General features: G+C 38.6%; 1 long non-coding RNA gene across 1 annotated transcript; it reads right to left on the reverse strand.

Moving 5' to 3' along the window:
* Window positions 1-8,819: 8,819 nt before the first annotated feature.
* On the reverse strand, window positions 8,820-10,362 carry LOC125164342 (uncharacterized). The gene is made up of 2 exons (XR_007151726.1): window positions 10,195-10,362; window positions 8,820-8,934 (listed from the first exon to the last, which is right to left on the reverse strand). It is a non-coding gene; the product is annotated as an uncharacterized LOC125164342 (long non-coding RNA).
* Window positions 10,363-11,068: the final 706 nt, after the last annotated feature.

Raw genomic sequence — 11,068 nt, forward strand, 5'->3', positions numbered from 1 at the left:
TGTATGCATAGATGAGATTGAAAAAGTGAGCCTGACTTCCCAAAGGACTAGTTCAGAAATCTCTGAACCCTTGGTGAGAGTATAATGAGGTGCTATCAGAGTCAGGGTCCAGTAAAAGCCGTAAGTCACAACGCATAATGAATATGTCACATGTAGGGAATCCAAGATGCAGACAATCATCAAGGCCAGAGATTCCAACAATGAGGGTTAATAAAACAATCCAAAAGACAAGATGACTCATAATTTAGAGATCACCAATCCAAAAAAGTAATCCTATCAGACATTTTCTGACAAACACTGAACAATTCAGAAGATACCGCAGAGGTTCATGGTCTTTGTCTCCCTCCACTGCCAGATTCCTGACCTCTTCATTAAAACAAACAAACAAACAAACAAAACATAATTTTGGAGAGGTAACATGGTCAGGTCTTAGTGACATAGCTTTTACCTAAACCAGAGGAATCCATCAAAATAAACTATTTAAACTAAGACGCACTAAGATCTTGCATATTGCAAAGTTTGAAGAACTGTATTTGTTGTCTCCCCCTTCTAAATAGCCAAATGTTGGCTCATGAGAAGATTAGCATACCTATGGATCTGGAGAAGGTATATGTATTTTATACAGCAGAGTGCAATGTGAGTAACAGTTGTAGTCTTGCTGTATATGTTAGCAAACTTATATTTCAAAATAAACATTTAGGTACAGAAAATTAGGAGATAAGTGTGTTCCTCAAATTTAGCCAAAGCAGATACAAAGCACATCTGGGACTCCATGTGTAAGTTTATCCTCATTTCAACACACTGCAAGTAGAAAAGTATGTAAATAAGGTATAATGTGTGAACAAGGGATAATATCACAGTAAACTGGGATCCATAATGTCTGTATCTCTGTATAGATCATTCATCTATTAAGCGGAAAGACAAGCAACACCTCAATATTAAGTGTAGGCATAGAGTAAGGTTTACATAAAAGCAGTGCGGATGAGGCATGCTGTCAGGTAAGCTCGCATTCCATAAAGAAGCGTTCGTGAGCCAGGGAAGATTTGGACCCATTATAGGTTGTATTCCAAAAAAAGAACTCTGTTTTACATTTTTACCTACTTAGAAAATAAACATGAATGAGGTAAATTAGGGGGTTTACATATTTGCATAGTTTGTCTCGATACCTTTTGGGAATAGAGGAGAATATGCAGCCCCTCTTTACTGAGGGAGAAGGAGTCATCTGTCACCACAAAGAAAGAGAAGTCATCATCCTTCAATGGGAATCCCCAGTACTAAAGTCTTATTCCTCCCTTTGTCAAAGCATTATGATAACCCTGTATTTCTTACCTATGTATAGAAATTGGTGAATTCCACTCAGATAGTGGAAAAGGTCACCATATCAGTCTTCCTAATTATTAAAAAAAAAAAAAACAAACTACCTCAAACTGTATTGCAGTTGACTATCAAGAATCTATACTCTTGGAAACTTATCTTGATGGAAAAATTTTGATTTCTATATTATAATCATAAGCTTTGAAATCAGACAGACCCAGGAACAAATGTTTTCACGTAGTAATTATTAGTTATGTTTGTTCAGGCATCATTTTGATTACCTACAAACTGAGAACAATAACGCACATTCAGTATTATGTTGTGAAATGCAAGAGGTAAATGATGAAGTACTTAACACTTGAGAACGTTATTGATACGTTCAACATATGGTACCTATGTATTTAAATACTTATCTTTATCTCTATATACAACTAAAATATTTTCTCCTGTGGCTTTTGAGAAACTGAATCCACAATCACACATTTTCTTGGAAATGATGAAGAATTTACTTAGAGGTCAACCATATTTGAATACTGTTTCATTCGCGTGTTTCTGAAAACAATATAAAAGTATTCATTTCATCCCTTGATTTTTTTTTTCCTTGACAACTACCACTCCTTCCCAGACTCACCTCTAACTAGAAGGAGAAAAATAACTTATTTTTACACTATGAAAAATAATTGTATGATGTTTTACTTATTGACACATTTTTGTTTATGCAGTCAATGATTACTCACTAATCATTCTCTACCAAGAGTTTTCAGTGGTACATTTCACAATAAAAGAACAAGGTAGAATAATCTCTTCTTCAACGTAACTCAAATTTGGGGCACAAAAAAAGACATTAAAGCAAGTTAAATGGTTACAGTAAAAATATTACAGAATTCTATGGGAATATTGAAGAATAAGTTTGAATCTAAATACTCCAAAATAAATCCTTCAAGGCATGACCTGAAGTGTGAATACATGAATAAAAGTTGACTACCTAAATGGGAGAATGGGAATGGAAAGAGTATCCCTAGCATAGGGAGGAAGGATCCAGGAATAACACTGGGTTATGAATGACATTCGTATTTATTTTTATTTCAGAGATCTAAAAGGGTCTCCACAACCATAAAATCGAAGTGAAGAGTGGTGGAGATATTGACAGGGGAGCTAGAGAAATAAGCAGACTTTTAAGAGTTTTTAAGGAATTTGAATTTGTAGTAGGAGCAGTATGAAAGATTTAAAGAGATATGACATAAGCATAGTTACATTCTAAAAAAATTATGTTCTCAACTTAAAGCAAAGGTTAAATCACAGAGGAATAAGACTATTCCAGAGATAGTGAGATAAAGTGAGACCTAACTGTGCACTGAGCTAGAGTGGAAGCAATGGCAGTACAGGGAGTTGGAAGTTTTTGAGAGATACGTAAGAAGTAGTATTTATAGAATCAATTATATGTTGAGAATGAGTGAGAAGGGAGTTTCTCACTTTTGAAATAAAGAATAAATGGAAAATTGTTAAGAACTGTAAGTACTATGTTTTATTTTGTTTGCTTATTTGTTTTCTTTTTTTTTCACAAACATAAGGAATGGGGGGGGGGAACATTGGTTATAATAAGTATTAGTTATACAAAACTTTATTAAGTTTAAATTCCTATCCTCACATCCTTCAAAATCCAATTTAACGGGATTGTTTTGTCTAAAACAATACCAAAATCTGATATGTTACCAGAGCCATTGTAAGTTTTTAATGTATTCATATTAGTATTCTTGTTTGTATTTTAATATGCCTTATAGAAAGAGTTTCAACATATATTAATACAAAACTTAACAACCAACTACTCTTGTACTCTCCTTCACAAAGATCTGTTTTACGGTTTAGTTTTCTTTGAAATTCCAGCATTGAACCATTTGTTTGCTCACTGCATCACAATCTTAACTGTGACAGCATAGTATTATTGCCTCCCCCACTGATTCTTACTTATTCTGGCTAAAATTACCACCCTATTATTCTGGAGCTCATTTTAACCTTTTAATATACTATGTTTGCTTTTATATTCCTCACATGTGTATGTGCCTCCCCAATATGTTCATCTGTCCAAATCTACTTTCAATGCCCAGAAAACAACCAATAGAAATAAACATAGGAGATTTATTTACTTCTCTGCATAAAAAAAAAATAAATTTGTCTCCAAGTGGAATGTCAAGGGATGGTAGAACAATGCAGGGATCACCAATTATGGTAGGCTGTAGGTTGAGTTGTGTTCCTTTCTAATTGTGGTATTCTATTAATTCCTCCTTAGGTCATCTATATTAAAAGGTCTTCTTGCAAAAGTTGTTTACTGTTGGGGCTTATATCCATAACTTTAATAATAGGTTAAATATTTAAAATTCAAAACTACTTTATCTCCTACCTCTTTCAGTTAGAGAATAAAATACATTAATGTTTGAAAAAGTGCAATTTCATTAGCACCTACATAAATTTAGTTCCTATTTACATTTCTATCACCATTATTTTCCCCACGGATTTTAGATTACATCTGGGAAGCATTCTTGTGTAGTGAATTGAGTGTAGAGATTAGAGAGATATCTGCCTCCAATTCCTCCTGTGCCATTTTGGGCAAGTTATGTGACCTTTCTGAGGCTCAAGTTTCACATCTATAAAATAAAATAATATATCTAACTTTGGTATAGTTAGAAAGCTTAAGCCAGATTATTTATATAAAACTGGGCTCTCAAATGTTTGATGAATCTTGGCATAGAGTGAATGACCAAAAATACTAGGTGGAGGATTTCACCCAATGGTCAGAGAAGACAACAGAACATTTGAAAATCTCATAGAACTTAACAAAAAAGAAAGGAAAATCAAAATTTGAGACTACCAAGGTAGCCAGAACTTGCCTGGCTAAAATCACAGGGAGAAGGGAGACACAGGGAAGTAAATCCAATGTTGGATCCTTGAGCTGTGCAGATTTTAAAAAAGCAAAGAAATGAGCAGAAAGTGAATGAAAAATAGAATGAGATTTTTAGTGGAATCATGGTCCTGTGGGATTTAAGACTGTCTAAGGAAGAGAAACAGTAGTAAACACCATCAGGCTCTCAACTGGAGAATTACATACCACCCTAGGAAGACCACATGTAGATTAAGACCCAGCAAAAACTAAAACAAAGAACCAGGTCACTTAGAGAATTGGGAAAGTATTATAGTCCTGGGAAAATCTTCCTGTCTTGGTATCTTTGACCTCTCTACAATATTTTCTGCCTCCAGAATTAGGGCAAAATTCTCATAAATGTCAAGTCACCAGGTCCTCTGAAGGATGGGTTCTTGAATCCACCTACCTGAGTTCCAGTCCTGATTCCTTCCACTTACTGAACCTGAGATGGTACAGTTTACTTAACTTGAGATATTAGCTGAGTTATCCCTGTGCCTCATTAGTTCATCTTAATAACTGTAAATTTGATGTAATGATTAAATAGTTACAAAGAATTTAGCACAGGATCTAGCAAACAAAAGCTCAAATAGCTTTTTGTTTTGTTTTGGTTTGGTTTTAACATTGTTGTCACCTTTATGGGATTTTTAAATAAACTACTCAAAAATTAACAGGTCTTTCATTACACATCATTAATATAGCAATGGGAAAGTTCAGCTTTTCCTTTCTCAAATTATTATTGCTTTAGTTTAGGCTATTTTGGAAAGATGAACTTATTAATAGAAGAAGTGGCTGCGTAAATGATGTAAATCAGTAGCTTAAATGTGTAAATTTTATAAAATTGAGGAAAATAAGTGACTATTTCAGAAAAGTTCAGTGGAACAGCAAACACTGACATAACACAACACCATAGAGAAAAGGACTTGTACTAGTGTTTTACAGGTGTTAACTAATTTTATCCTCAGCATAAGCCTGGGAGGTCCATACTACAATTACGCTCATTTTATAGGCAAGGAAACCAAGGTACACAGATGTTAAATTACTTGACCATGGTAATCCAGCTAATAAATGGCAGATTTATTGGCTTCACTGTGCTTCTTAAACACTGTGCTAATATTAACTTTCTTAATGACAATACTTTTTACCTCCTGAATATATGAACAAAATTTTTTTGAAAAGTTTTCTATGTAGCTCAGGGATTATAAACGCCATTCCTGTCCTGAGCTTTAATCCAAGACAGTATTACTTTCACTAGAGAGAGAGAGCTAAATGTTTAATGGGGAGAGTTAGTGCCTTACTACTACCCACTACACTACATGGCATTTGTCACTTTCTCTGAGATATGAGGAAATGTGCCATTGAAAACAATGAGAGTCAAATATACCATATTTAAGATTGTAGGAATAAAAAAATCTTCAGGTAGCCCTAGTGAAAAGGTGGTCGTGGCAGAAAGGGACCCCAAATATGTGCAGGGCTGCAGAGAGTCCCTGCACGGTGTGTGAGCAAGAAAAAGAAAACAAAAACAAAAACATGAGATAGAACCCTTAGCTTCTGGATGAAATTGCCTAGATATTATGAGAAACTAGATGACCCAAAGCTTCTTATCTTCCTTACTCAGCAAATTCATTAATATTGGCTTTCATTCAATGGGAAATCGATCTCAAACAAGAGCAATCCCAGGAAGGTCTTATTCCAAACATATTGCAATGAGCATAGATAATAAGAAGGACAAAAAGGGAGGGAATATCTGAATGATATATATTCAGAACTAAGAAAATTTTTAAATATTCCAATTAAAAATGGTTACACACAATTTTAAATTTTTCATGTGCCATGCAAAATTATTATATCTAGTACTACAGTCAAATGAAGATGTTGCCTTTAGTTTTCATCTTTACAATGTTCCCAATCCTTGAGGATTAAGAGCAAAATCTAGAAGAATTTCTACTCTGAAATCTTTTTTTAATTTTTTTTCCCTACAACTTGTCCCTCCACATTAGTGTTTGCTGAGTTTAGGGATTATCTTTATATACTACTTCTATCTCTTGTCTTGATTTCAGAAACTATTTTTATTGATCTAAGTGTACCTCCAGATATTTTTAATTTGTTGTTCCAATTTGCCCTGTTTGGGGCAGGTGGGGCATAAACACATGGGGTTTATTACTGGGACTACCCTAAGTACAGGCCTTCGTGGGTATCTGCAAAATTTATCATCTGTGTTCTGTATAGGGAAGGTTATCTCCTAGGTAACTACCAGATAATTGATGTTTCTGTAACAGTTTTTGAACATTTATAGCTAATACCCAGCACCCAGGAAGGGACAAGTGACAGGTACTCTGGGAATCAGAAAAGACTGTTTATTTCGCACAGGTGTTGGGCCAGCAGAGTCACCTTTAAACACTGTGCAACCTGCTATGGTTTTACTGGTTTTTTATACATACATGCTTCCGGGTTGGGCGGGGCTAGTACAGTTCCTGGCTTCTGGCTGATACAAGAGGCAAGCAAGATTGTAGAAGCCAAAAGCATGCAAGGGGAGTATCCTGCCCCAGACATCTGGCTGCCCCTTTTTATCTGCTTTTTACCAGCTTTCCTTCTCATCCCTTCCTCCCACCCCCCCATACCCACCCACCCTTGATTCTCAAGCTGCTGTAGCAGACTTAGAGAAAATCAGTTTGTGGAGGCCAGGGAGTCCTTTGTGGCCATGGGAGGAGGGGTGAAGACCGTTCTGGCTTCTTCTTGCTGGACAGGGACGTTGAAGGGAGGAATGTGACAGCTAGGGTTCTTTGCCATCCAAAGGAGAGTAGCGACAGCTAGAATGGTCCAACTGGAGCATCATCTGGAGTATTATAGCTTCTAGGCAAGAAGAAAAAAATCTGGTTAGCTTGTTAAGAATATAAGGACCAAACAGGAGAGTTATGAATTAGTCCATTAGGTCCATTAGGGGAGGACCAGATAAAGGGAGGAGCCAGGATACCCAGTTTCATATATTGCTGCAAGAGTTCCATCAGTCTGTTAATTCTTTCCTCTATTTGATGAACCATTCCTTTAGTTGTTGGGCCATACCTCTATCCTTGATTGGTTAACATAGAAGTAGCATCCTCATGTTAGGAAGAGACATGTTCTCCCCTTCTCAGCAGTTAACAGGTGTAACTGTCTTCTATTTTGTAATACTACTACTGCTAAAGAGTCTACTAGGTCTTGTAGGGTTACTGAAGAGTTTGCAACTTGTTCTATGTCATCTGTCAGATCTTGGGATAGTTCTTGGTAGAAGGAAATAGATGAGTCTACTCCCCCAATTCCACTACTTACTCTGGCAGTGATTCCCAGTCCAATTAGTAGAGGTATAGCTTGGGTAGCTCGTTTAGACCAGGTATGTGCGGCCAAGGGAATTATAAGGGATTGGTTGTTGGGGAGAATATTTATTTGGGAGGTTAGGAATGCAAAGGTGTAAATTCCTTTCCAGTTATCAGGCAGGCACAAATAAGCAATAATTCCACAAACAAAGAATATTCCCACAGGGGGAAGGAAACAGGGTGACTCATGGTTTTTACCTGTTTGTATATCTCAGCTTGGTTTCACTGGTTGTTAGTTAAGTTATGTAGAGGGGTTGTTCCCCACTGGTCTTTAAAACATAAGGAGGCCCACCCTATTACCTTCATATCAGTAACCATGGGCCCTATTGTGACAGTTATGTTATCTGTTGACATGTTGCGGGGGATAGCCATTTTGATTACATTACCTGGGTCTGGGGCAGCCTCATAACATAAGGGGGTTAGAGAGAGACAAAACAAACAGTCTTTGGCTAATTAGGGTTAGAGGAGTTGAGAAGATGATGGGTTGAATTTAGAATCTGGTATGAGCAAGTTAAAGTCATAAGGGCCACTGAGTCTGATTTTTGGAAGTTTGGGTCTCCTGGACAGACTTCCAGAAGTTTGCTTTATGGAATTTTGTACCTCCTGTTGGGATGACTCCTTACAGCCCTGGCCTTGGACTCCCCCTCCATCAGGCAATCCAAAGTGGGTTTGTTGTGCCTAGCAGGCATATTTGTCTGGGATTCCATGACATAATTGTTCCCTGTGAAAGGTGTCTTGCTTTAATTCTTCCTTGCCAATAAGTTTTTTCATTGTGGGAACAGAGGGAGGCTGACTGATAACATTTTGCATGTTGATATGTGTATTTGGTGAAGGCCTTGTGTGTAGTTCCCTGTCCTAGGGGTTGTTTTAGGCTATTCAGGGCTTGGGAAAGGGAGGAGCTCATGTGCTGGTCTTGAAACAGTCATCATTACATTGAGGAGGGACATCAATTCTTATGAGAGAACTCAGCATTAACAGTAGGAGAAATTTTTTTGTGTGTTAGGGTAGGTTCCTGACAGTTTCTTATTCCAAATAGGGGACAGCAATCATAACTCAGATCATATACATCTAAGGAGAATAAGACATCCTGACACTAGTAAGTAGAGGAAAGCTAACAAGAGTTTGTGACTGAGGCGCCAGTCTGCGGGAGTAACTTGAGTAAGCCCTACAGCAAAGAGTATAGCAACAAGTATAGAAAGAGAAACAGGTAGGGGATGACAATGAAATTTGAGAGAGAATGATTTGTTATAGTTCATTTAAATTGCTTGGTGATTTCCTCAAGCTTCTGGTTATGGAGAGTTCTCAGGTGTTGGCTGTAGGCGGCTTATCATCTGCTATCTTCTTAAAGATGATCTGTAAAAGATTATTCTGGTTAGCAGTCACTTTCCATTCCAAGTGGTTGCCAGGTGACAGGTGGGCTGCCTTTACTCAAGGATGGTGGATTCAGGCAGTTAGTCCTGCAATCTTGAGGGCTGTGGGTGTGGTTCGCAAAACTAAATAGGGTTCCTTTCAGGTAGGTCTGAGTGGTTCCCTTTCCCAATCTTTAATCCAAACCTGATCCCAAGGTTTGTGGAGTTATACAGTTATTCCTAGGGAAATAGGTATCCTGTCTGTCACCCATCTATGTATCTCAAATATGGTTTTTCCTAATCCTTGTAGTTGCTTTTGTATTTCTAAATTTCCTAGCTCTGTCAGGTCCCCTTGTTTTGACTAGTGGAGGGGGCCTTCCATATAGGATCTTGAATGGGGAGAATCCTATTTTTGCCCAGAGTGTATAGCATATTCAGAGGAGAGCTAGGAGTAGTATATCTGGCCAGGGCAGGTTAGTTTCCTGACATAGTTTTGCCATGGCTGATTTAAGGGTTCAGTTCATATGTTCCATTTTCCCTGAACTCTGGGGCAGGTAGGCTGTGTGTAAGTTCCACTGGATACCTAACGTTTCTGTTACTTGTTGCACCACCTCGACTACAAAATCTGGGCCATTGTCTGAAGCTATGGAATGATATCCCTTAGCAAGGCCTTGGTTACTTCTCTTGCCTTCTGTGTGTGTGTGGGGGGGGGGGGGGGGTAGGCCTCAACCCAACCTGAAAATGTGCAGATGAATACTGGAAGAAAATTGTATGCTCCACTGGGTCTTATTTCGGGAAAGTCCACTTCCAAATCCTTGAAGCGTTGGATTCCCATGCGCCCAGTGGGGCCCTTTTTTGGTATTATTTGGAGCACAGAGGAGGCAGTGTTGAGAGACCAAGGCACAGAGGGAGTTGAACAATTACATAGTAGAAGCTCAATAAGGTTTCAAGGGTGGTTTTTCCTAGGTGGGTGAGCTCATGCTGTTGGAGAACCACCTGGTAGGCTAGCTGCTCCGATATATAGACTCTTTGGTCTGGAAGTACCCACCATCCTTCTTTTGTCTGGCCTCCTTTTTCCTGTTGTGCTCATTTTGTTTCTTGGATTGTGCACCTTGGGGAAGTTGGCAGTTCCGGGGCCAGAATGATTTTCGAGGATGTTTGTTTTCCCGCTGCTTGTTTAGCTGTGGTGTCAGCCTGTCAGTTATCTTCTGACACTGAGTCTTTTCCTCTTTGGTGTCCCTCGCAGTGGATGACTGCTACTTACTTCAGTTCCCAGACTGCCATTAATAGCTTTAGGATTTCTTCCTGATTCTTTTTTGTTTTCCTCCTGTGGTCAAAGGTCCTCTCTCCTTGTATAGAGCCCCATGTACATGTAGAGTGGCAAAGGCATAGCACGAGTCAGTGTATATGTTGGCCCATTTGTCTTTACTGAGTTCTAGTACTCTAGTACAGTTCTGCTTTCTGGGATGACCACCCCTGTGGAATGGCCTTTGCTTCTATGACCTCAAAATCAGAGCCTACCACATAACCAGTGTATCTTTTGCCTTCATTCACAAAGCTGCTGCCCTCAGTGTACAGGATGAGGTCAGGATTTTGTGAGGGTCTGCATGATAGGTCAGGTGGGCTAGAACAGACTTCATCAAGTACCTGTAGACAATCATGCTCTGGAGGTCCTACCACTAAAGGCAAGAAAGTGGCAGGGTTTCGAGTTTTTATGGCTTCAAATCTTATTCATGGGTTCTCACATAGCAGTCCCTGATACTGTGTCGTTCAAGCATGAGTTAGCCAGTGTTGTCCTCCAGCATCCATCAAGGTAATAACAGAATGGGGAACCTTAACATTTATGTTTTGCGCCAATGTGAGTTTGTCCGCTTCCTCGATTAAAAGTGTGGTGGCTGCCAGGGCCCTCAAACAGGGTGGCCATCCTGCCACAACTGAGTCAATCTGCTTTGAAAGTAATGCCACTGGTCTTTCCCAGGTCCAAATTCCTGGGTGAGAACCCCCAGGGCCACCCCATTGCTTTCATGTTGAAATTTTGTGATACATCTTGGAGTTCCAAGGCCAGTGTCTCTGTGAGTTTTGGTTTTAGAGTTTTAAATGCCTTTTCTTGATTAGAGCCTCAGAAAAGGGGTGCCCTT

This window comes from Prionailurus viverrinus, chromosome B1 (assembly GCF_022837055.1).
Source record: "Prionailurus viverrinus isolate Anna chromosome B1, UM_Priviv_1.0, whole genome shotgun sequence".
Lineage (NCBI taxonomy): Eukaryota > Metazoa > Chordata > Mammalia > Carnivora > Felidae > Prionailurus > Prionailurus viverrinus.